Below are 25,750 nucleotides of genomic sequence, written 5' to 3'. Positions count from 1 at the left end.
GTTCTGTGCGGTGTTTGCACGCTCTCCTTGTGTGTGCGTGACTTTCCTCTAGGTGTTTGGTTTTCCTCTCACCGCCAAAAATGTCCAATTTTGGTGTTATCTGCAAACTCACTAACCATTCCTCTTGTATTCTTATCCAAATCACTTATATAAAATGACAAAATCCATTCGATCCTTGTGGTACACTGCTGGTCACAGGACTCCAGTCCAAAAAAAAATAACAGTTCACAAACATTTACTTTGTCTATTACCTTCGAGCCAATTAACTCCAACTCTCCCTGTATTCCATGTGATCTCACCATGCTAACCAGTTTACCACAGAACCTTTTTGAATGCTTTACTAAAGTCTATATTCTATTCCACAGTTCTATTTCTGTGCCTTCCCACAGTTCTATTTCTGTGCCTTCGTCAATCTTATTCGTCACTTCTTCAAAGTGCTAAATCAAATTATTTGGACACGATTTCCCACACACAAAGTCATGTTGACTATCGCTAATCGGAATTTGCATTTCTAAACAAAAGTAAATGATTTCCCTCAGAATCCCCTCCAACAACTTACCCAACAATGACATCAGTCCCACTTGTCTACAGTTTCCTGGCTTTTCCTTACCAACTGTTCTCTAAACAATGGCACAACCTTACCTGCGACTGTCTTCGATACAAATATCTCAGCCAAAGACCGAACAATTACTTCCCTAGCTTCCCAACAGATCTGGGGTACACCTGATCAGTTCATGGATCATAAAACAGTGCAGCACAGTACGGGCCCTTGAGCTGCTGATGTTGTGCCGGCAGTTTATCCTACTCAAAGGTCAGACTAACCTTCATGCCCTTCATTATACTAAAATCCATGTGCCGAACCAAGAGTTAGTTAAAAGGTCAGAGGGAGTTAACCACCTTAATGCATTTTAAAATATCCAGTTCCTCATCTTCTGTAATGTGGACAAATTTCAAGATATCACCATTCATTTCCCCAAGTTCTCTACCTTCCATATCCTACTCCACAGTAAATACTGACACAAAATATTTATTATCTCACCGATCTTGTGTTGTTCCACACATAGGTCATTTTGCTGATCTTTAAGGGGTCCTGTTCTTTCTCTAGTTATTCTTTTGACCTTCATGTATTTGTAGAATCACTTTGGAATGTCCCTTACCTTATTTTCGAAAGATATCTTATGTCCCCATTTTGCCCTCTTGATTTCCCTCTTGGGTATTAGCCGACATCCCTGGTACTCCACAATGGATTCACTCCATCCCTACTGTCTGTACCTATCATACGCTTCCGCCTTTTCTTGAACAGAGCCTCAATTCTGCTCGCCATTCAGCATTCCCTACTCCTACCAGCCTTACCCTGCTCATGGACAGTAACATGCTGTCGGTAGACTCTGCAAATCATTTGTGAAGGCCTCCCACTTTCCCGCCAATAGCTTCTCCAAAGCAGATTTTGAAAGTGTCAACATAAAACGTTCATAGTTGGCCTGAGTCAACTTAAAACTTTAAAACTTATATTAGGAGCATTCTTCTCCATAAGTATTTTACAACTGATAGTTACTGCATAACAGACTCAAGAAGCCGAATGGCCTCCTCCTGTCCCTCTGTAACAGACTTGAGAGGCTGAATGGCCTCCCCTGTCCATTTGTAACAGGGGCGTGTGGACAGAATTACTTCCTCCTGTTCCTGCGCAGCAGTCTCGATGCTCTGAATGATGTCCCAAGGTTATGGAAGAATTTGACAACAGTGCACATAAAACCAGGAGCAAAATTACACAAAGTAAATGGGCAATAAATATATACAATGGTTTATTGGCTCTGGAAATTACCCCACCAGTCACCTTATGCAGCGGATCTGTTACTTTTTCACTGTCACCGTTTATAAACAGTATGTAATATACACAGTCCTGCAGTGTTCTGGCATTACTCCCACATACAAAAGAAGCAATAAGAACATTGAAAGATTTATCGTCCATCCCTAAGCAATGCCCATCCATTCCACCCACACCGAGTAAATGTTCCCTTTTATTGGGATTTGAAAAGTGATTTCAGGAAGGGGTTAACTGGACCTGTTTGTTCAGTGACTGTGATTAATGTTAGTCGCCATGGGTTGCAATTACCCCAGTGGACGTTTTCCATCTTTTAATGACAAGTGGGCTCCGTTCAATGTGTTATCTCACGTTATAGTGGGAGCATCGCCGACAGTGTTAACGGGAATCAGCAGCTCCAGAGAGACGGGGGGAGAGATCAGAGGCTGAGCGCAAGAGTCTGGAATGTTTCAACAATGGATCACAATCTGAGAACATTAGACTGGTAAGTGCAAAGAATGGGCAGGAGTTTATACAGGGATGTTTGGTTTCTTTCGACGTATTATGATCGAAGGTCATTATCGTGGCGGATCAAATATGTACTTTACATTATGCAATATTTTTATTATTCAATCCTGGCTTTTGTTGGTGTACCTGGTAAGTCGCATTGTTCAGTCATTAATTCTATAAGTTGAAACTTTATTGCTGGAACAGCACAGCAGGTCAGGCAGCATCCAGGGAACAGGAGATTCGACGTTCCGGGCACAGGCCCTTCTTCAGGAATGAGCAGAGAGTGTTCAGCATCTGGCATGGTAGCTCAGTGGTTAGCACTGCTGTCTCACAGCACCAGGGTATTGCATTTGATTCTACCGTTGGGCGACAGTACATTCTCCCCATGTCTGTGTGGGTTTCCTCTGGGTGCTCAGGTTTCCTCCCACAATCCAAAGACATGCAGGGTACGTGAACTGGTCATGCTAAATTGTCATAATGTTCAGGTTAGGTGCATTAGTCACGGGTAAGTATAGGATAATAGGATAGGGGAATGGATCTTCAGAAGATTGGTGTGGATTTGTTGAGCTGAAGGGCCTGTTTCCACACTGTAGGGATTCTATGATTCTATCCTCTCAAGTGGAGGGAGAAGATACCATAGCACAATTTTAAAGAATAGTAAGGGAGTTAACCCTGGAGTCCTGACCAATCAACATTGCAAAAGCAGGTCACTTGGCAACTATCATATTGCTGTTTGTGGGAGCTTATTGTGCCCTGTTTCATTGGCTGAGTAAAAAAAATTTCATTGACCGTAATGAGCCTTGCTGAGGTTCATACAAATGTGACTTTCTTTCTTTATGTATTCTATTTATTCATTAACAACTTCACTGAGGGGTGGCACTACAAACAATCCATCTCTACCTTAATGATATTGTTGCATTACCTTGTAAGATTGACACCCAAATCTTCCCATCGCAGATATAAAGGTCTTTCTTGAAAACATCAAACCAGAGACGGCTGGCTTCAGTCTCAGTGCAGGGTGGGTGGCTTCCAATTGTCACCTTCATGTCTGTTTCTGATTTCAACACAAGAGGAGATCAACAACGTTCGTATTTACCAGAGACGAGTCATTGAGTTAGACACTGTGTGGCTTCACTATGGCTAGGAGAAAGTGAGGTCTGCAGATGCTGGAGATCAGAGCTGAAAATTTCATTTCCCCTCCTCCCACCTTGTCTCAGTCAAATCCATCGAACTCAGCACCGCCTTCCTAACCTGCAATCTTCTTCCCGACCTCTCCGCCCCCACCCCAGTCTGGCCTATCACCCTCACCTTGACCTCTTTCCACCTATCACATTTCCGACGCCCCTCCCCCAAGTCCCTCCTCCCTACCTTTTATCTTAGCCTGCTGGACAAACTTTCCTCATTCCTGAAGAAGGGTTTATGCCCGAAACGTCGATTCTCCTGTTCCCTGGATGCTGCCTGACCTGCTGCGCTTTTCCAGCAACACATTCCAATCCAGTGAGGGAAGTTGGAAGATTTAAGCTGCTATCTTTTTGACGAGAGCCTACTAAGTGAAGGCCTGTCTGTCCTCTAATGTAGACATAGAAGAGCCAATGGCACTATTTTTAATAAGAGTTATAGATACATAGAAAACACAGTAAGATTTCATGCACAGAAGGTAGTCGTCTGGCACATTATGTCCATACCAGTCGATGAATACCTCGTCACACTAATCCCACTCTCCAAATTTTGATTCCTAAACCCATTGACTGTTCCACCGCATGTTTTAATGTGATTATGGTTTTTGCCTGTATTACCCTTTGAACTCGTGGGTTCCAGAACCTCACCACTGATGAGAAAGTTGTTCCAGGTGTCATAGTCAATATTTTTTCAATAATTAGTACAGCATTTCTTTTTGTGGGAGCTTGCTACATGTAAATTGCCTGCTATGTGTCAACACTGACTGTACTTCCAAAGTACTTTATTGGCTGTAAAGCATTTTGGATCTTTCTGTGGCCATAACAGTTACTATATAAATGCAATTTAATTTTAATAACTCAATAGTTACTCATAGAAATCTAATGTTATATCACTGGGATGCTTTTTTGCCATTATTATGGCAATAATGTTTTTTTCAAATTTAAAAAAAAGTTATGATATTTCAGCTACTTTAATCCCATGTGTATCACTGATGATTTGTATTTACTCTGTGGAAATTTTAATTGAGTAGAAGATTTTACTGCATTTTACTTTCTGATTTGCTGTTTGAGAATACTTCAGTGTAATTGGCTGCCAACTCCCTGCGGTGATATCACTGTTACTGTATGCCTAGTGTTTGTCTTGATCTTGCACATATCAAGAAAGGGAAACTTCATGCCTCAGAGATCACTAGATAGCAGAAAATCCCTTTAATACTTCAAAGTACTCTTTTGGTATGATCCTAGATATTGAATATTGTTAGATATTATTACTGGAGCGAATCATAGATTTACATTTAAATAGTTCCCATTTCTGTCTTTGTTCACTCCTTTCCTCAGCAATATTTTGTGTTTGATTTTGTCTACTTTCTGTGGTTTTATTTACCCTAATGAAGAAGAGCATATCTTCTCAACATCACAACTATTGATCTCACCCTGCTTGGCTGTTGTATGGAACCCCCTACGTGTTAACCCCTTAAAGCCAAATACATAACAATATTGTCAAATTTGATGGAATTTTAATGCATTTACTTTAGGGGAAATTTGGCATGTTAATATGCTGCAGTTTTTCTTATCTGCGATGTTTTGTGTTATGTTGCTGAAAATATTACTGATGAAATACTTAGCAGTTGTAGTAAAATCATGCGTATACTTAGGATGAAGAAGATTATGAGTACCACATATGCTTGGTCCAGTTCTTGTTGGATTCATTTGGATATCAAAGTTGAAACTTTATTGCTGGAACAGCACAGCAGGTCAGGCAGCATCCAGGGAACAGGAGATTCGACGTTTCGGGCACAGGCCCTTCTTCAGGAATGAGCAGAGAGTGTTCAGCAGGAGAAGATAAAAGGTAGGGAGGAGGGACTTGGAGGAGGGGCGTTGGAAATGTGATAGGTGGAAAGAGGTCAAGGTGAGGGTGATAGGTGGGAGTAGGATGGAGGCGGAGAGGTCAAGAAGAAGACATTTCCAACTCCCCTCCTCCAAGTCCCTCCTCCCTACCTTTTATCTTCTCCTGCTGAACACTCTCTGCTCATTCCTGAAGAAGGGCCTGTGCCCGAAACGTCGAATCTCCTGTTCCCTGGATGCTGCCTGACCTGCTGTGCTGTTCCAGCAATAAAGTTTCAACTTTGATCTCCAGCATCTGCAGACCTCACTTTCTCCTCATTAATTCTATAAGTCATGTTTGACAGTAATACTGTTCTTTCATTCACTCTACCCTCCTTGCCACTGTTATTGTTCCTGCTAAGACTCTAAATCCTCATATTCACTTGACAAACCACTACTAGGTTGTTAAATCACTCTCTCCCTCCTTGCTTCTGGCAGTGTTACTCATGTTGACTTGCTCAGTTTCAGCTGTGAACCATGATTCACTGTATTACTGCACTTGCTATCTAAATATTGAAAGAATTGAGGTCACTATCTTCTGTTCTGGTTACAAACTGCATTTCCTACCTCTGACTCCATCTCAGCCCCAGCCAATATCTGAAGCTGAAATAGACAAATAACAACAGTGGTGATCCCTTTGGACATGAACCAATTCCTGACACTATACCCTATACACTATTCCTAATTATAACTACTGATAAGTCCAGTATATACTTCACTGCCTTATCCCATCTGCTATTTGAACCATGAGCTGTGAAATACAGTCTTAAAGATGGCATTCGTCTGTTGCTGACACTCACAGCTGCAAACCTGCAGAAACAACTCTGCGTCAATACTCCACACCTCATATCTTATATCACACAGAACTCCCCATCCATCCATCATTCCTGTGCGTACTGATCTATAATGCTATTGGGTCAGGCAATGCGTTTATTTAATATTCTCAAGAACGTCATTAACAGTTGCCCATGAACTATCTCTCTGTCCATTATACCAAGCCCTATCAGTTGTTCATATTTACACTGATTTCCTCCAAGTGTGCTCTCTCTTACACAATGATTTTCACATCTAACACTGTCCCAGAACCACACACACATGCACAAATAAAACCCCTTGTCTTGAACTGATGCATGAAGATACAGAGACATTAATTTGTGGGAGCCCATTTACTGTCACTCGCAGTATGGGCGGCAAACTGTCCCGTGTTAGGCAGTGACGCAGTGCAAATGTAGCAGCAATATACCGTCAAAGCTTTACCATACTGCTATGCTGGGCAGCTGGTCCAGCTTACTGAGCAATACACTGGCATAGTCAGCACAGCTCCCCATGCTGGCCAGATAGTCCACCTTACTGACCAATACACTAGCATAGTCTGCACAGCTACCCATGCTGGGCAGATAGTCCACCTTACCGAGCAATACACCAGCACAGTATGCACAGCTGCCCATGCTGGCCATATAGACCAGTTTACTGAGCAATACATAGCTCTCCATGCTGGCTTGTCTACTTGTCCCAGTGTATAGTATCTGCGTTTGTTCTGTGATGCAAATTCAGAATTTAGTGAACAAATTTGGTCAGCTGATCTGGCAATGCCTTTATTCAATGTTCTCATTCTTGTGACCTGACCAGCCAAGGTCTCACTGCTCCAGATAGACCCACTCCCTTGTTTTTTTAATCTCATATTTCAACAACATGCTGTGTTTTTGTCTTAATTGTCCGTTTCTATCTTTAATGTGAATGTCTCTGACCATCTGTATCTTTCTCTAGCCTTGGTTTTTGGTTGTGTATTGTATCGAATGCTGGCATCATGAAGTTCAGAAATAATGTAATGGTGTGTGTCAGGCTATTGTTCACTTCCCGCTGTGTCCCATGTGTTATTCCATGGACAGGGGAGTGTGTGCTGGGCTGTTGTTCATTTCCTGGTGTGTCCCTTAAGGTGCTTCATGAAGAGGTGTGTGTGTGTGCAGGGCAGCTGTTCACTTCCCGTTGTGTCCCACGTCGTGCTCCATGTTGGACAGCGGTGTGTGTGCTGGGCTGTTGTTCACATGCGGGTGTGTCCCATGTGGTACTCCATGGACAGGGGGTTGGTTTCGGGTTATTGCTCACTTCCCAGTGTGTCCCAAGTTATGCTCCATGTTGGACAGGGAGTTTCAGCATCTTTGACTCATGTCTTTAAAACTTGGTCTGTTTCTGTCTTCTGAACGCCTGTGTTTGCCCCTCTCAGCTGATCACATGGTCAGAAACACGAGGAGGACCCTGAAGTATAATTATAAAGGAGTAGATATCTCACTTTTAGTGGAGGGAAGTCTGATTGTCTCTTGTTATTGAAAAGCTAGTGGAGGGGATGGGGATGGGGATAGTTTGCTGGAGGTTGTGCTGTGAGCTACCTCAGACATTCAGGAAACCCAGAGGATTTGGTGACCCAACTCTGGATGGAGCATGGAGACTGTAGTTACATCATCAGTGTCTGTAACATGAACAACAAATGGAGCAGAGGCTGCAGAGCATGGACACTCTGAAACTACGGACTGTGTGTTTGTGGGGAAAGGGATCAGCCAAATCTGTCTGATCTTAAAGTGAGCACAGGCTTTCACTCTCATCCTCAAACATACACACATACAGACACCCTCTTTCGCTCACACACATGGAAACAAACATACACGTCATCTCTCTCTCACTCGCATGCCACCCCACCGCCCCAGCACACACACACACTACACATCTCTCGCACAGGCACACCTATAAATCTGAGGGACTAATTTGCGTTTGCAGATTTATATTTGTGGATAGATTGTATTTTGTTCCAAACAACATTCAATTTGTACGCAGCCAATCATTGTGGCATTTTATAAAGTCCTGCTTTTGAAATAAGACCAGTATGACTCCAGGGTAAAACAATTCGGACTCCACACAAGACCTTCCATGGTTTGTGCAGGGAAGGTCACATCTTAGCAAACATAATAGGATTCTTTGAGGAATGACAAAGTTGATAGTGCGGAAATGGATGTAGATGTCACATACATGGACTTCAATAAGGCGTTTGATGAGATAGACTGATGGAGAAGGTGAAGTCGCAGGGGTCCATGGTGTACTAGCTAGATAGATTAGAGAACTGGCTGGGCAACAGTAGACAGAGAGTAATAATGGAAGGGAGTTTACAACATGGAAAATTATTCTGTGTGGTGTTTCACAGGGATCCGTGCTGGGACCACTGTTTATTGTGATATACTTACATGATCTGAAGGAAGGTATAGGTGGTCTGACTAGCAAGTTTGCAGATGAAACTAAGATTGGTAGAGTAGCAGAAAGTTGAGGGGACTGTCAGAGAACACAGCTGAATGTAGATAGATTGGAGAGTTGGGTGGAGAAAGGGCAGATGTGAGGTGATGCATTTTGAAGGATCCAATTCGAGAACGAATTATGCATTAACTGGAAAAATCCCTGGGCAAAACTGATGTACAGAGAGATCTGGGTGTTCAGGTCCATTGTTCGCTGAAAGTGGCAGGTCGATAGAATGATCAAGAAGGCATACAGCATACTTCCTGCATTCTAACAATTCAAGAAGTGGAGAACCACAGACCAGATAACTCGTCACCAACAGGAGGGAATCTGTTGGAATCTATTGCGTACAAGAGTAGGCAGGCCGTATTACAGTTGTATAGGACTTTGGTTCCATCACATTCGGAATACTGCGGGCAGTTCTGGTTGCCACATTACTGAAAGGATCTGGATGCTTTGGAAAGAGGGCAGAGGATTTTCACCAGAATGTTGCCTAGTATGGAGAGAACGACATAGAAAGAGAGATTTGGTAAATTAGGATTAATTTCATCTGAAAGACGGAGGTTGAGGGAGAACTTGATTGTTGTCTACAAAATCTTGAGAGATAGCAAGAAGCTTATTCCAGAGTGGGGGACTCAGTTACTAGGGGTCAAGAATTCAAGATGAAAGGGGAAACGTTTATTGGAGATATGCTCGAAAAGTTCTTTGCGCAGAGGGTGGTGCGTGTCTGGAATGCGTTGCAAGCGGAGGTAGTAAAGGCGGTGAAGATAGCGTCATTTAATATGAGGAAGCAGAGGTATACAGATCTTTAGAAAATAGGCGACAGATTTAGATAGAGGATCTGGATAGACACAGGCTTGGAGGGCTGAAGGCCCTGTTCCTCCGCTGTGATTTTATTTTTTAATTGTAAATACTGACGAAAAGCGTCTGTTGATACTTGAAAGGAAAATTAAATCAAGATCAAATGTGGCAAAGCGAATGTGTGGTTACGATAATTTATTGTAGAGAACAGAAAAATGACAAGGAGACGAAACAGTTACATTGCATCTGTCTTCAAAGAGGAAGATCCAGAAAATCTCCCAGAAATACCAAGTCACCACGGGACGTTTGTAAATAAAGACTAAAGTAATTCATATACAGTTACGAGGTAGTATTTGGAAACAGAACTGGGATGAGAATTGATACGTCTGACAGACTAGATATAATTCAAACTGAAATTTCAGAGAAAACAGCAATACACATATTGATTGCAAAAGGGGCCACTGTACTTCTCTGTATTCACTTTGGTAGGTTATAAATGCATTCAAATGATTTACGAAGAGAAGAAGTAGGAGAGTGAAGGACTGCAGGCCAGTTAGTTGTTATCCACAGTAGGGAATCTGTTGCAACCTGTTGTAACGAAGATCTTATTGGACACTGAGAAAGTAATAGCAAATTTCAAGTGAATTGTTCTGCATTTATGAAAGGGAAGTTATAATTTACAAATTTTTTCTTGAAGATATCTCTTGTATTTGTAAATAATGGCGAATCAGTGAATGTGGTACAGTCAGATATTCAGGAGGAGGTTTAATTAGCACATACAGTAAGTTAGCAGAAACATTAAAGCAAAGTGTATTGGGAAGAGCATATGCAAACAGTGGAAGGTAAGCATTAGAGAAACTATTGGAGAACATAGATAGTGGTAGAAGGTTGTTGTGTGACTGAAGACCGGTGTACGCTGGTGTGCCACAGGTTTCAGTGCTGTGTCCCTTTAAACGCCTTCATTTAAAGGGAATCCGAATACAGACGGTGAAGAATCAACTAGACTCAAAGTGTTAGCTTTCTCTCTCTTTACGGATGCTGTCTGACTAACTGTGATCTTTAGCATCTTTGTTTCAGTGCAGATTCTGCTTATGCAGTGATTTGCTCCTATTAGAAGTAAAGAAATTCTGCACGAGTAACACAGAGAGTTGGGGAGACTGTACCTGTACAATTTTGATGTCGTGATCTAAGTAAACTATACTGATCACATATGCTTAATCGGTTTCTCCAGATTAATTCCTCAGATGGCACGATGGTCTGCTGAGGAGACATGGTCTAGGATCAGGCGGAAATTTGTGCGTGAAACTGGAGACACTGATTTATTGTTATATGAGAACTTCACGTCTGTTTTACTTTGGAAAAGGAGGAGGCAGGTACATAATCCAAGAAGATGGACTGGGAAGCTCTTTTACAGATTGATGTAAGAAGTGAGCAGGGATTGATGTATTGACTGGTATAAAATTGGACCAATGCCCATGTCCAGATTAGTTACATCTCAGGCTGCTGTTGAAGACAAGGGATGAAAGGCGCTGATACAAATGTTTAAATAGAATCTGGTCACAGGTGAGGTGTCCGAGTACTGGAGAACACCCTTTATAGGAAGGGTTGTAGAGATAGAGCAGGGAACTATGCACCAGTGTGTTTCATAGAACATAGAACATAGAAGAATATAGGAAGGGTTGTAGAGATAGAGCAGGGAACTATACACCACTGTGTTTCAGATTAGTGTTAAAGAAAATTTTGCACAAAATAGGTGGTGGTAGAAGGCTGTTTGTGTGACTGGAGTCCGGTGTCCCCTGGTATACCACAGTGATCAGTGCTGTGTCCCTTATTACTTGTGCTATTCATAAATGGTGCAGGTGTGAATGTAGAGGGGGAGTGGGAGTGTGATAAGTAAGCCTGTGTTTGATACAAAGATTGACCGGGTGAGGAGGAAGGTCTTATGTTACAGTAAGATAATAATGGAATGGTCAGATGGGTGGATCAATGGCAGATGGAATATAACTCTGATAACTGAGGTGATGCACTTTGGAAGAAGGAACTAAATGGGGAATACACAATGAATTGTAGCACATACGAAAGCTCATAGGGAGCTTTTCCACACATTCTTGTATGTGACGCAGGAGAATAAAAGGTTACGTAAGAAGTCAATGGAAGCAGTAGGCATAACCTTTACTCATCGAGGCATAGATTGCAAGATCTATGTAGCACTTTGGTGAGGCCAATATGGAATACTATGTGGAGTTCTGGGAGCCACATTACAGGAAGTATGTGATTATTCTGGAGGGGATGCAGAGATTCACCTGGATGTTTCCAATGATGGAGCATATCAGCTATGGAGAGAGGCTGGGTAATCTCGGGTTGTTTAGTTTGAAGGAGAGAAGGCTGAGGGGGACGTGATTCAGCAGTATAAGATTACAAGGGACATGGACAGGGTAGATAGACAGCAGCTGTTCCTTTTAGTCAAAGGGCCAAGAACAGGGGAGCACACGTGTAAAGGGAAGGATTTGAGGTTTAGAGATGATTCAGGGATTGTTTTTCAAACAGAGGGTCATGGGATCTGGAATGCACTTCTTAAGGGGGGCAGTTATCACGGTTCACCTCACAACCATGAACAATTATTTGGACGAGCACTTGGAGTGTCATACCATTCATGGCTACGGGACTGATGTAGGAAATTTGGAATAATATAGATCGTGTTGTATTTTTGATGGTACAGAGTCTATGTTTCTGTGATTGTATGGCTGTGGAAGGTCAATCATTGAACAGCTTAAGATAGGAAGTAATGGGTTTTGGAAGAATACATTAACAAGCGTGAAATGTAAAATTTTCTCAATGTACAATATACCAAGGCGAAATGTTGGAGAAGATAATTATAGCTTCCTTACAGTCCAAAACCAACGAATGGAGAACAGGAAAATGGCAGACTACGAAGCATCTACTTCAGTTCTGCCTTCGTGATAGGATTTTAAAAAAATGCTTCCAAACAATTCTAGGTCTACTGAGAAAGAAAGGAAATACAATCAAATCACTAAATAAGCAGTTTTGGAGAAATTATTTCTACTGAAATCTGATAAATCCCCATGAAATGATAATCTATATCTCTGATTCCTAAAGGGGGTGGCCATGTGAATAATGGATTCTTTGCTTGCCATCTTCCAAATTCCTGATGATTTAATTGACAGATTTGAGAGCAGCAAATGTAACCACAATATTTCTAAAGGAGGCAGGGAGACAGCAGGGAATTACAGTCTGCTTAGCACCAAAGAAGCAGTCAGGACAATACAAGAGTCTATTAGAAAGAATGCTTTGCCAGGGAACTTTGAGAATTATGTTAATTTGAAAGTAATGAACATGGATCAAGTCAATATCAAATTATTAATGGTGAATCATATTTAATAATCCGACTGCGAAATAAATTATGACGAAGCAATATATGCAGTGAATTTGGATTTTCAGAAACATTTTTGATGACGTCCCAAGTGTAGTGTTGTGACAATGCTACTCCTTTAACATGGTTATGCTGTCCTTGTTTTTCTTTCACAGCAGTCTGAAAAGCAGCGAATCAGAAGAGTCTGGGTTTGACTACTTGGGAATGCTTTTAAGTCTAAAATTAAAACACGTACAATGAGGAGCGATCTATGCTAGATCCGGTCCTGTGTAATGAGACAGGAATAATTCATGACCTCAGAGTGAGGAATCAACTTGGAAGGAATGATCGCAGTATGGTTGAATTTAAAACACAGGTGGAGAGTGAAGATGAAATTCAACACCAGGGTCCTGTGCTAAAACGAAGGAGACTACAACAGAATGGAGGGAGGACTTCGCAAAAGTCGACTGGAAACATACTTTATGGTGAGAGTTGACGAGCAGTGGAGGATTTTCAAAGGATTTTTTCAAAGACCTAAGCAAAAATATATTCAGTGAAAAGGAAAGACTCTAAGAAAAAGGAGAAGTCTGCCATGGGTGTCTAAGCAAATACGCAAGGTTATCAAATTGAAAGAGATGGAATGCAAAGTAGCCAAGAACAGCAGGAACCTAGAACATTGGGAAAAGATTAAAGGTCAACAGAAAGCCACGAAAAGAGCTATAAAGAAAAGTAGGATAGATCACGAGAAAGAAAAAACTAGCACAGCATATGAAGACAGATAGCTGATGATTCCACTAATATATAAAATTAAAATGAGTGGCTAACTTCAATGTTGGTCCTTGAGAGGATAAGAAGGAGCATTTAGTTACAGGATATGATGAAATGGCTCACGTATTGAACAGGTATTTTGTGTCAGTTTTCATAGTGAACGACATTAATAACATGCCAGTGATCGACGAAGAGATGAAGATTCTAGATTAGAGTGGTGTTGGTAAAGCACAGCAGTTAAGGCAGCATCTGAGGAGCAGAAAAATCGACGTTTCGAGCAAAAGCCTTTCATCAGGAATGCTGTGAACTGTTGTGCTTTACCAGCACCACTCTAGAATCTGGTTTCCAGCATCTGCAGTCCTTGTTTTTACCAAACAGATGAGGATAGGTGAGGACTTGTGAACAATCATTATTACAGAGGAGGTAGTGTTGGGCAGGCTAAGGGAGCTAAGGTTAGACGAATCCCATGGCCCTGATGGAATGTATCCCAGGGTACTAAAACGATAGCGGAATTAACAAGTGCACTTGTGGTAATTTTCTAAAATTTGTTGAACTCTGGAGCAGTCCCAGCAGATTGAAAAACAGCAAATGGGACGCCATTGTTTCAAAAGGCAGGTAGATAAAAGTTGGGGAATTATAAACCAGTTAGCTTAATCTGAGTAGTTTGGAAGATGCCTTGACTGTATTATCAAGGAAGAAATAGCAAGGCATTTTGATAGAAAATGGCCCATTGCACAGATGCAGCGAGGATGCATGAAGGGCAGATCATGCTTAACACGTCTTTTAGAAAGCTACGAAGACATTACGAGCAAGATAGACAACGAGGCCGCAGTGGATGTGGTGTATCTAGGTTTCAAAAAGGCTCTGACAGGGTGCCACATAGTCGGCTGCTGCGTAAGATAAAGATGGATGGCGTTACGCATGAAGTATTAGCATGGATAAAAGATCAGTTAACTAACGGGAAGCAATGAGTGGGTATAAATGAGTGCTATCCTGGCTGGCAATCAGTGCTGAGTGGTGTGCCTCAGGGATCCGTGTTGGGGTTGCAATTATTCACAATTTATATAGATGATGTGGAGTTGGGAGCATGCGTAGTTTGTCAAAGTTTGCAGATGGCACGAAGATGAGCGGCAGAGCAAAGTGTGCAGATTACTGTGAAACTTTGCAGAGGAAAATAGTTACATTGTATGAATGGGTAAAGGTCTGGCAGATGGAATACAATGTTAGTAAATATGAAGAAATCTATTTTGTTAGAAGTACCAGTAAAAAGGATTATTACTTGAATTGTAAAAAGATGCAGCATGCTGCTGTTCAGAGGGACCTGGTTGTCCTTGTGCATGAATCACAGAAGGTTGATCTGCAGGTACATCAAGTAAATTGGAAGGTAAATGGTATTTTGTTCTTCATTGCGAAAGGTGTTGAATTTAAAAGCAGGGAGTTTATGTTGCAGCTGTACAGGGTGCTGGTGAGATCATACCTGGAGTATTGTGAGCAGTTTTGGCCTCGTTACTTGCAAAGCGATGTACTGGCAGTGGAGGTGGTGCAGAGGAGATTCACTCTGGTAAATCTGGAGTTGAGGGGGTTGTCTTATGAGGAGAGACTAAGTAGATCAGCATTATATTCATTGGAATTTAGAAGAATGAGTGGAGGATCTTATAGAAACATAAAAAATATTATGAAGGGAAGAGGTAAGAATAAAGTAGAGAGGATGGTTCCACTGGCAGGTGGAACAAGATGGAATAACCTCAATATTAGATGGAGCAGATTTAGGATTGAATTGAGAAAGAACATTTTCACCAGAGGCTTAGAACATAGAAGAATACAGCGCAGTACAGGCCCTTTGGCCCTCGATGTTGCGCCGATCCAAGCCCACCTAACCTATACTAACCCACTATCCTCCATATACCTATCCAATGCCCGCTTAAATGCCCATAAAGAGGGAGAGTCCACCACTGCTACTGGCAGGGCATTCCATGAACTTACGACTCGCTGAGTGAAGAACCTACCCTTAACTTCAGTCCTATATCTACCCCCCCTTAATTTAAAGCTATGCCCCTTGTAATACCCGACTCCATACGCGGGAAAAGGTTCACACTGTCAACCCTATCTAACCCCCTAATCATCTTGTAATTCTATGGAATTCCCTGCCAAGTGAAGTAGTTGACGCTACTTCAGTAAATGTTTTTCAAGCTGAAATAGGTATGTTTCGAACAATGAAGTAAATAACGGATACGGTGAGAGCGCGGGTAAGTGGATCTGAGTCCACGAGTAGATCAGCCTTGATGTTACAGAATGGCTGAGCAGGTTAGAAAGACCAGATATACTACTGCTGCTCCGAGTCCTTCTGTTCTTATGAAAGGGGAGTGGCCAGTTCTCCCAGCGCAGACCCTCTGTTTTGATTTGTTTGGACTGGTTTTCACAGACTGGCTGTTTACTGAAAGCAGGCAGCCAGTTGTGAAGCTATCAGGCCAAAGAAAAAGTCCATGCAGATCCCCCCTCTCTCTGAAATCTATCCTGGAAGAACCTGGGTTTGATTTTTCATTTCGAATTTTCCATGGGGTGTTTATGGGGATTGTTTCAAGTACTTCGACCAATACCTTAGATTATTTAGATACAGATTACTTTTAGTGTGGAAAAAGGCCCTTTGGCCCAACAAGTCCACACCGACCCCCCAAACAGCAACCCATCCAGATCCATTTGCCTACATTTATCCCTTCACCGAACACTACGCGCAATTTAGCATGGCCATTTCAGCTAACTGGCGCATGTTTGCACTGTGCGAGGAAACCGGAGCACTCAGAGGGAACCCACACAGAATCGGGGAGAATGTGCAAACTCCACACAGACAGTTGCCTGAGGCGGGAATTGAACCCGGGTCCTTGGCGCTGTGAGGCAGCAGTGCTAACCACTGTGCCACCCAACGGCTTGCAACCATTTTCAGATTCTCAGTTGAGATGTGGAGTGCTGCTGAAGACCAGAAAGCTTCACCTAGAAGATTAGTTGAGTAGCCAACTTTTAATATTTTTTAATATTTATTTATAAAACGTTAAAATGACAAAAGCTGGGAATAGTCACTTTAGTTCTACTTACTGTGGAACTAGTAGCATGGATATGGCTTCTAATTGGCTGTCTCTTGGTATTGTCATCCCTAATCATGTTACACAGTAAGGCCCTACATTTTTGTAGGCTGGATTGAAAGTCAGTTCTTGGTCTTCCCATGTACCCACTCCTTATGAATTTAATTTGCTAACATCATTAAGTTAGGATAATCTGTTGGGTTTTCGGATAGGTTGTTATTCTGCATGCTATTCTCTTCTGTTTGTGCTTCATTCCGTAACCTTGAAAATAAATTCTGTTTTAATTAAAACTAAGTGGCTTGACCAGCTGCGTCACTCCTGGAATATCCGCCTTACACCTGCTTATGGCAACAAGCAAATTTTGAGTCTGCACTACCTCCTTGAAATGACTTGAGGTGGTCTGTCCTGGCCCATAACAGTGTGCAACAGTTAGATCTAATATACTGGCATGGGTTGAGAATGGTCGAGAGCTGAAAGAAAAAGTGAGTCAGAATAAGCAGTCCCATTTTTTGGAGTGGAAAGCAATTACGAGCAGGATGATCCCGGAATTGTTATTTGGTAACTATCTATTCAGGAAGCAGATTAAACATCTGCTCGAGGGTACTAAATGTAATGTTTCAGAATCTGCGGATGGCACCAAACGAGAATTGATTGGGTGAGGCGAATGCAAAGAAGTTCAAGGTAATTGAAACACGTGGAGGGAATGGGCAAATAAGTGGCAGATGAACAGCAATGTGGATGGACGTAACACTTTGGTTGGAAAAATATAATATCAGGCTAGCATTTCAAAAGGAATTGATGTGAAAATGTTGGTCTATGAAGATACTAACGTGGATACTTTTGTTGACTTCTTCACCAAACTCTGAGGTCCATTCACGGCAATGAATTCTGAAGCCAGACGTCAATACTGGGATTGGCAATGGCACTCTGCTCAGTGTACATAGACCCACAAATTGGGTATATGTAACATTGAAAAGGATCTCCCTGTACACCAGTCACTGAAAGCATTATTGGAGCAACTAAAAGCAGTTAGGAAGGTAAATGATATGTTGACCTTCATTTCTGGGGAGTTTGAGTCCAGGCATAAGGGTATCTTATTACAGCTGTACATAACATTGCTGAGACCCCATTTCGAACATTGTGCAGTATTGTATGCAGTTTTGGTCTCCTTACCTATTAAAAGACAAAGCTGACTATGAGGGAGAGCAACAAAGAATGACCAGACTGATCTCTAGGATGACAAACTTGTTGTGGGAGCAGAGTTTGGGGCGAATGAGTCTGTATTCCATGTGGTTTAAGAAAATGAGTGGAGATCTCAGTGAAATATATAATACTCTGACAGGGCGAGATATATTGGAAGCAGGAATGATAATTCACCTGGCTGGGATGTCTAAAACAAGCGGCCACATTATTAGATACGGTCAGGGCACTCTGCATTGAGATGAGAATAAATGTCTGAACTCACAGACGGGTGAATCTGGGAATTCTATGCTACACAAGCCTGTGGAAGCCAAGGCACTGAATTTCGTTCAGTATTTCTTGACACTAAAGGGACATGGTTGCAGCAGATGTTTGGTGTGGGGAGAAAGGATCAACCATCGTTATCCTGAATTGGAAAGCAAAATTGATGGACAGAAGTTCCTAATTCATATTGTTCCAATAATTAATCACTTCAAAGGATATACAGTATGCAGTGTTTATGAAAAAAAAAATGAAGAGATGTTAGACCAAAAACTAGAATGGGGGAGGCTCAATGTGTTGAATGACCTACTCCTTTCCTGATGTTTCTGTGCAGTCTGTGGGAAAACTCTGTAAATGTGTCACAAGCTCTCAGCTGTTAGGAAGGAGGCATCTGCTGCATCAACAGAACTGTGTTTCCCATTACCTTTTCTGATACCGAGACTGGTGCTGGGTGTTCTGTCCAAGTTTATCAATTAAGGGCTCGGAAAAGTTTAATACAATAGAATGTCTTGCTTGGCATTTTAGAGACCGTTGAAGAGTTTGCCACATGTCTGTCGTCTGGAGGCACTTTTCGGCCAGAACAGGAAAGCAGGGGAGATTCACTGCCTTAAAGTACATTGGGAAGGCAATTGGTGTTTACTATCGACATTGGCTTCAAGGCCACTATTACTGACAGCAAAGTTTAGATTTCGATATCTTATTAGTTGATGTTAACTTCCACCAGCTGCCAGAGCATTAGTCTGGTGGGGATTGGTAATCCAGTGACATTTCCACAACAGCACCATCTCCACATGGGGACCAATCGGAAACCACACTGAGCAGATAATTTCTGTGCTTCTTGACAGCTCTGTCAAAAATAACTCACACCATTTTGTCTATCGTGATGGGACTGAGGGGGTGGTAAATGGTCAGATTGTAATTATTCTTCTCTTAAGGGACTGGACATAGTTGAGGAATTTTTCACGTTGCCAGGGAGATGTCAGAGTTGGAGCTGGAATGGAACAGTTTCCCCACGGACACGGCTTGTTATGCAGCACAAGTCGTCAGTCCTATTGCAGGAATGGTGTCAGGGCCCAATGCCTTTTTTTGTACCTACTGTGTTCAGTTGTTTCTTCATGTCACGTGCAGCAAATCGAATTGGTTGGAGACTGGCATCTGTGATTCTGTGGGCATCATCTAAGGAACACTTCTGGCTGAGCATGGTGCAGACATTGCATACTGTCTTTTACACTGATGTGCAGCAAAGTTCCATTCTTTCGGGGAATGACAAAGTAATAACCTAGTGGTATTTTAGCTGTTAGTCTAGCGACCCAGGCAATGCTCATGTGACCTGAGTTCGAATCCTGCCACAGCAAATGGTGGAATTCAAATCCAATAAATGTTTGGAATTAAGAGTGTAATTATGATCATGAAACAGTTGCTGATTGTGTGGGAAACCCATCTTGTTCACAGATGCCCTTTCGGGAAGGAAACTGCCATTCATTCCTGCTCTGGCCTACTTGTACCTCCAGACTCACAGCGATGTGTTTGACTCTTAACTACCCTCCTGTCAATAAATGATGACCTACCCAGCGACACACTAATCCCATTGAACATTTTTTAAAAAACATATTTGTGGAGTCCTCTTCTTTCGTCAGTTGTTTCATAGTTCAACTCCATTTCTAATTGGCTGTGGCAGGACTGCAGAGCTTCGATCTGATCTGTTTGCTTTGTAATCATTCCGTCCTCTCTATCAGATGTTAGTCTTGCTGGTTGCAATGTAAGTGAGTAGTCAAGTGTGGTAGCTTTAAATGGGTTGTCATCAGTTTTAGGTACACACGGCTCTGACCCTGGTATGTTCACCTACACTCGTGACTGAAACATCATTCAGCTTAATGGGAATAATGGACTGAGGAATTATCCTGGGCAAAAAGTTACAGATTGTGACTCAGTACAATTCTCCTTCTGTCCAACTGTGATCTACACTATTACATGAATTCCCGGGTTTGAGCTGCAGTTTCTGCAATGCAATTCTGCTGTCTGTCGCCCAATTCGTACCGAGACCCATTGAGCCGTACCCCGTGAGCTACTCTGGTTTTTCATGTGGTAGCACTTCCATTTTCATATTCTCATTCCTCTGAGCGTTTGTTTATTGTGTCACCCCTCTTACTTGTCATGTTTTTAAAAACTCCAAAACATATTCCGTGAGGTAGCACCATGGCTCATTGTTTAGTGCTGCTGCCTCACAGCGCTAGGGACCCAGGTTCGATTCCTTCCTCCAGCGACCGTCTTTGTGGAACTTGCGCATTCTCCCTGTAGGCTTCTTCTGAATGCTTTGGTTCCCTCCCACAACCCAAAACGTTCCAGGTTGGTGCATAAATCAGGGGTAAATATCGGATAAGAAAATGGGTGTGCTTGGTTTACTCTTCAGACGATTGATGTGGACTTGTTGGGCTGAAGGGCCTGTTTCCACACTGTCGCGATTCTAATTCTAAGATTCATCTGAACATTTTCCCTTGCGGTTGTGCCATTTTCGGTGTTTAAATTGAATGTGCTTCACTCTGTTCTCTCCATGGCTTCTAATAAGAACTCTGTAGTATCAATGATTCCAGTCTTATGTAGTTTCAGAACCAAGATATTTGTGCATATTTTGTTATTTTTCACTTCCCAGTCTACGGCAATCCAAGTGGGTCAGGACATTTGAGCAGCTTTGACATATACCTTTGAACATGTTCAAAACCAGAAATTTCTGGAGAAACTCAGCAGGTCTGTCAGCATCTGTGGAGACAGAGAAACAGATATACTGTTTCAAGTCCAGCATGGCCCTTGTTCAGAACTGAAAAGGACTGCTTAATGCCTTGGCAAATGTGGACGAGGGATGATAGGAAACAGAGCATGTGGAGATGCAATGGCACAGAGGGATGGGCTTTTAAATGTGGTGAAAGAGGAACAGATATAAAATTGGTGTAAATAAAATTGCGGATGGCAGAAATGGGTTGTCTCTATTGAGTGCAGGATAAAAAAGATACAGACGAGATCATTGGGAGGCCAGGAAGTAGAATATATGAAAAATGCAGAACAGGCATAATGGAATCAGGCTGTGAATTTGGAATTGTGTATTAACTCCTGCAGGCTGTGACACATCAAAGTGTAAAATTAGGTTTTACTCGAGCTTGGGTAGTGTTTCACTGGAACAATGCAGCAGGTCAGGACCGAAATGTTAGGGTCGGTTATTGAAATGAGAAGGAATGAGAGGCTGAGGGTTATTCCTACAGACAGAGTGAAAGTGGTCCTCGAACCAGTCTCTGTTTGGTCTCCCCAGTGGAACGGAGACAGCATTGTGAGCAGCAATGACAGGAGACCGGATTGAAAGAATAAAAGTGAAATGCTACTTCACCAGGAATGTATGTTTGGGCGCTTGGGCAGTAAGGAGGGAAAGGTGAATGGGCAAGTGTTGAAGCTTCTGTCGTTGCATGGGAAGGTGTCATGGGGGAGTTGGGAAGTGTTCGGGATGATGGAGAGTGTCACAGAAGAAATGGTCCCTATGTAATGCTGTCAGTGGTCGCGAGGGAAAGATGTGTTTGATGGTGCTGTCCCATTGGAGATGGTGGAAGTGGCGGAAGATGATTCTGTGAATGTGAATTCTAGTACAGTAGAAGTGAGGACGATGGGAGATCTATCATTTTTCTGGGAAGGAGAGGACGGAGTGAGGGCAGAAACGCGGGAGATGGAATAGTCACAGCTGAAGGCCCTGTCCACCGGAATTAGCGGATTTCTGATTTGAAGAAAAAGGATGTCACGTCACAAGCCGTTCACTGGAATGTGGTGTCATCACATAGAAACAACAGAGACGGAGAAACTGGGAGAATGGAGTCAGCTTCTGTTGATCATGTGTTCATCCACATGTAGAAGTCCCCCCGAATGATTGAAAGAACCAGACATCTAAATTGAGGCTTTCTGTCTCACATCGGATCTGAAGCGGGATGTGGAAGTAGACCCAGAGGAAGGTCAGTGGGTATACCTGGGCAGACATTCAAGCAGATATCCAATAACGCTCAGAAATTATTGTTTCTGTTCAAAAAGAAGGACTCCATAAGAAAATGTACCATCCATGGTTGCAAGGATACTATGATGAGCATTAGTGTAGGGCCAGATTTTGGATGTTTATTTCAGGGACCATAAGCAGATTCTGGGCATGACATTCAGCTGTGCTTCCTGAATTCCCCCCAGAAACCCCTGCCATTGCTGCTCCATCCTCTTCCCTACTCCTCTCCCCTTCCTGATTCCAGCTTCTCCATCTCACATTCTCTCACATTATGGTCCCTCCCCACTTCACCTGAAGCTCTTTGACCAAGTCTACCTTCCCTGCACTAGCATATATATATATATATATATATATATATATATATACACACACGAGTTTGAGGATGACACTGAGAACTAAAAGGCAGGCTGTTACTTAATGGAGAGGACAACCACAAAAGGAACAGTGCAAAGGGATGGGATTGTCTTTGTGTCTGAAACATAACGTCAGCATGCTGATGCAGCAAGTAACTAGGTTGGTTCATTAGGCGGGTTCCTGGAATGAAAGGGTTGAATTATTGAGTACATCTAAAATGGTGAGGCATTTATGCATTGTTGTTGAAATGAATATGGATGATATTACTGAAATGGACATGATGCAGAGGGGGCTTGACACGGTAGATTTCGAGAATGTGGATCCATTCCAGGGCTGAGAGTCGAACTCAGGGTTGTAGATACAGAACAAGGGATATCGATTTGAAACTGAGATGCAAAGAAACATCTTCTTTCAGAAGGAGTGAATGTCTGGAATTCCCTAACCCAGAGGTTGTGGAGACTGGGTCACTGAATGCATTTCCAGACTTGCTGGATTAGGTTTTGATAGTTTAGCGATTTGAGGGATACAAAAGGTGAGCAGGAAAATGGAGTTGAGCCCTGAAGTATATCATCCATGTTCTTATTAAATAACAGTGCAGGTTTGAGGGGCCGAATAGCCTGCTCCTGTTTCTATTTCTTACTGTCCTTATGTTATTCTTTTGGAAAGTAACTGGTTATTTTCCTGAAAATGGTGTTGTACAATGTTGCATTCAGGGAGCGCAGAGGATTTCTTTGAGCTAACACTGGTAAAGGGCTGTATTAACAGCGAATATGGGTCTGTAACATGACCCACATCTGGAGCAGAAGTTACAGAGACGGGAAGCCTGAAAAGAGAGATTGGGGTGAGGGTCAATTCCTGACCCAGCCTGGATTTTCCAATTACATTTCCCAAACTACACCTAACCGTCGGGGTGGCCTCGATCTGCCCGTGTGTCGCAGGTCCGAAGGGCTGAATGGAACATCAGAACATAAGGCTGATGGACACGAGTGGGACATTCGGCCCTTTGACACTACTCCACCAGTAAATAAGGTTGTGGCTCATCTCATTGTGGTCTCAGCTTTTCTCTCCATGCAGCATTATCCCTGATTCACCTGTCTATGGAAAATCAGATGAAGCCAGCCTCAACTTAATATAAAGCTTCAGCCATCCCATACTTCTGGGAAGGAGAATTCCTACGTGAATAAATTCCCACTTTGTGAATTTCTCCTCACTCCGGCTCTTACTGAGGTTGGAGGGTGTCACTATTTCCTTTTCTCGTCCCACTCCTTCACGACTCACATCACATTTTAAATGTGACCAGGTTGGTGATATGGCTGATGATAAAAGTCTTAGACTAGGTCTGGTTCAGTGATAAGAACAAGTCAAGCAGATTTCTTTAATCAGACACAAGTAACTTAGATAACTAATGGAGGCGCATGGTGGATTTGTGTTTCACACTGCTGCCTCACATCTCCAAGGAGCTGGTTTCAATTCAAACCTCAGGCGTCCTGTATGTGGAGATTGAACATTCTCCCTGTGTCTGTGTGGGTTTCCTCCCAGTGTTCCAGTTTCCTTCCATGGTCCAAAAATGTGCAGATAGAGTGGATTGGCCATGCTAATTTGCCCAAAGTGCCCAGGGATGTGTATGTTAGGTGAATTAGTCATGCGAAATGCAGGGTTACATGGATAGGATGGTGGGCAGGTTTGGCTGGGATGCTGTTCGGTGGGTCAGTGTGGATTTGATGGGCAGAATTCCCTGCCTCCACACGGTTGAGGTTCTAGAACAATGGCAAGAAGTTTGGACTATACAAATACCCAGTGGGTATCTACCTGATACACTCTGCTGAAAGTCTTGTATGTTTCAGTAAGATCACCCCTCTTTCTATGAGCAACCATAATATAAGGCCTTCATCCCTGGAATACATGAACTGAAACATCTATGAACTGCTTCCAATGTAATTATATCCAATCTCAGGGAAGTAGACAAAAAATAACCTCACACCCCAGGTGAGGCTTTTTTTTTGTTTTATCAGTGCTATAAGTTGTTGGAACTCTCTTTCCCACAGACCATTGGAGGCAGAGATATTGAATATTTTTGCGCCACAGACAGAAGGTTCATAAGTGACAACAGAGTCAAGAATTATCAAGGAATGGGCAGGAATGTGCTGCATGGGGAAATGTTGACAGTGGTACAAAATGACACTGCTTCAGAACATCCGGTAAAACGAAATGGTAATCTAGAACACATTTTAAAATGCTAACAGTTTTAGAACAGAGTTCCAAAGGACCATATGGCTGCTCTATAATTAGAGAGAGACAACTTGTGGTCGTTTAAGCTGAGGGTCGCCACGTCTCGGCTGATGGTTTGAGGGTGAGACAGCGTCCCCATCATGGTAAACTCTGTCAGTGTGGTGAATTGAACCTGTGCTGTTGGCCTCCATCTGCATCGCAAACCAACCGTCCAGCCAACTGAGTGGGAGATAGTATAACTGTTACAGATGGGGGGCAAGAGAAACTTTCAGAACAAGAAAAAAGGTACAATTCAGATAACAGTCAAAATAACGACTGAGGGTAAAAACGATCTCTGCTAGAAATTGTATTTTATAATGAGACAAGTATTTCAAATCCGTCTTTGGTTCAATACGGTAAGGTGAGACATATGAAATAACCAGAATTATTAAGCGTGATTGGATATTGATAACCATAAAATACATGTAGTTTTTTGATTGTTCTGTGTAAAATGTGCTTACCATTACATAGACGGAGAAAGCTAATGGAATATATTGTTGGGAGAGTGCGCCCCCATGGGAAATGCCCTCGAGCAGGCGCTTGAAGAAAACCGGGGTAAAAGTGCCTGAGTGTTGTCTGCTCAGTGACAGGAATCGAGGGGGTTGAATGACGGAAAGTTCATATATCATGGAACTGAGAAAAGCATCAGATCAGCCACAATCTTCTTAAATGCTAGAATGCGTTTGAAGGGCTGAATGGCCTCGTGGTGGATTTGAATTGCAAGTGATTTGAAAACTGTACAACTTTGTTCCTTCCCCTTCTGTGTTACATGCTGGGGCATTGACATTTTCCTGAAAATGGGAATTATTTGGAACGCTGACTTGAACATTCCAAAATCAGCATTCTTCAGAATCTTCTATCAACACATGGGAGTATTGTAAAGGCGAGTGTGTGTGTGTGTGTGTGTGTGTGTGTGTGTGTGTGTGTGGTTGTGTGCGTGAGTGTGTGTGTGTGTGATTGTGTGTGTTTGTGTGT

This window comes from Chiloscyllium plagiosum, chromosome 8 (genome assembly GCF_004010195.1).
Source record: "Chiloscyllium plagiosum isolate BGI_BamShark_2017 chromosome 8, ASM401019v2, whole genome shotgun sequence".
Taxonomy (NCBI): Eukaryota; Metazoa; Chordata; class Chondrichthyes; order Orectolobiformes; family Hemiscylliidae; genus Chiloscyllium; species Chiloscyllium plagiosum.
The sequence above is the reverse complement of the archived record's forward strand: the minus strand, read 5'-3'. Positions refer to the sequence as shown.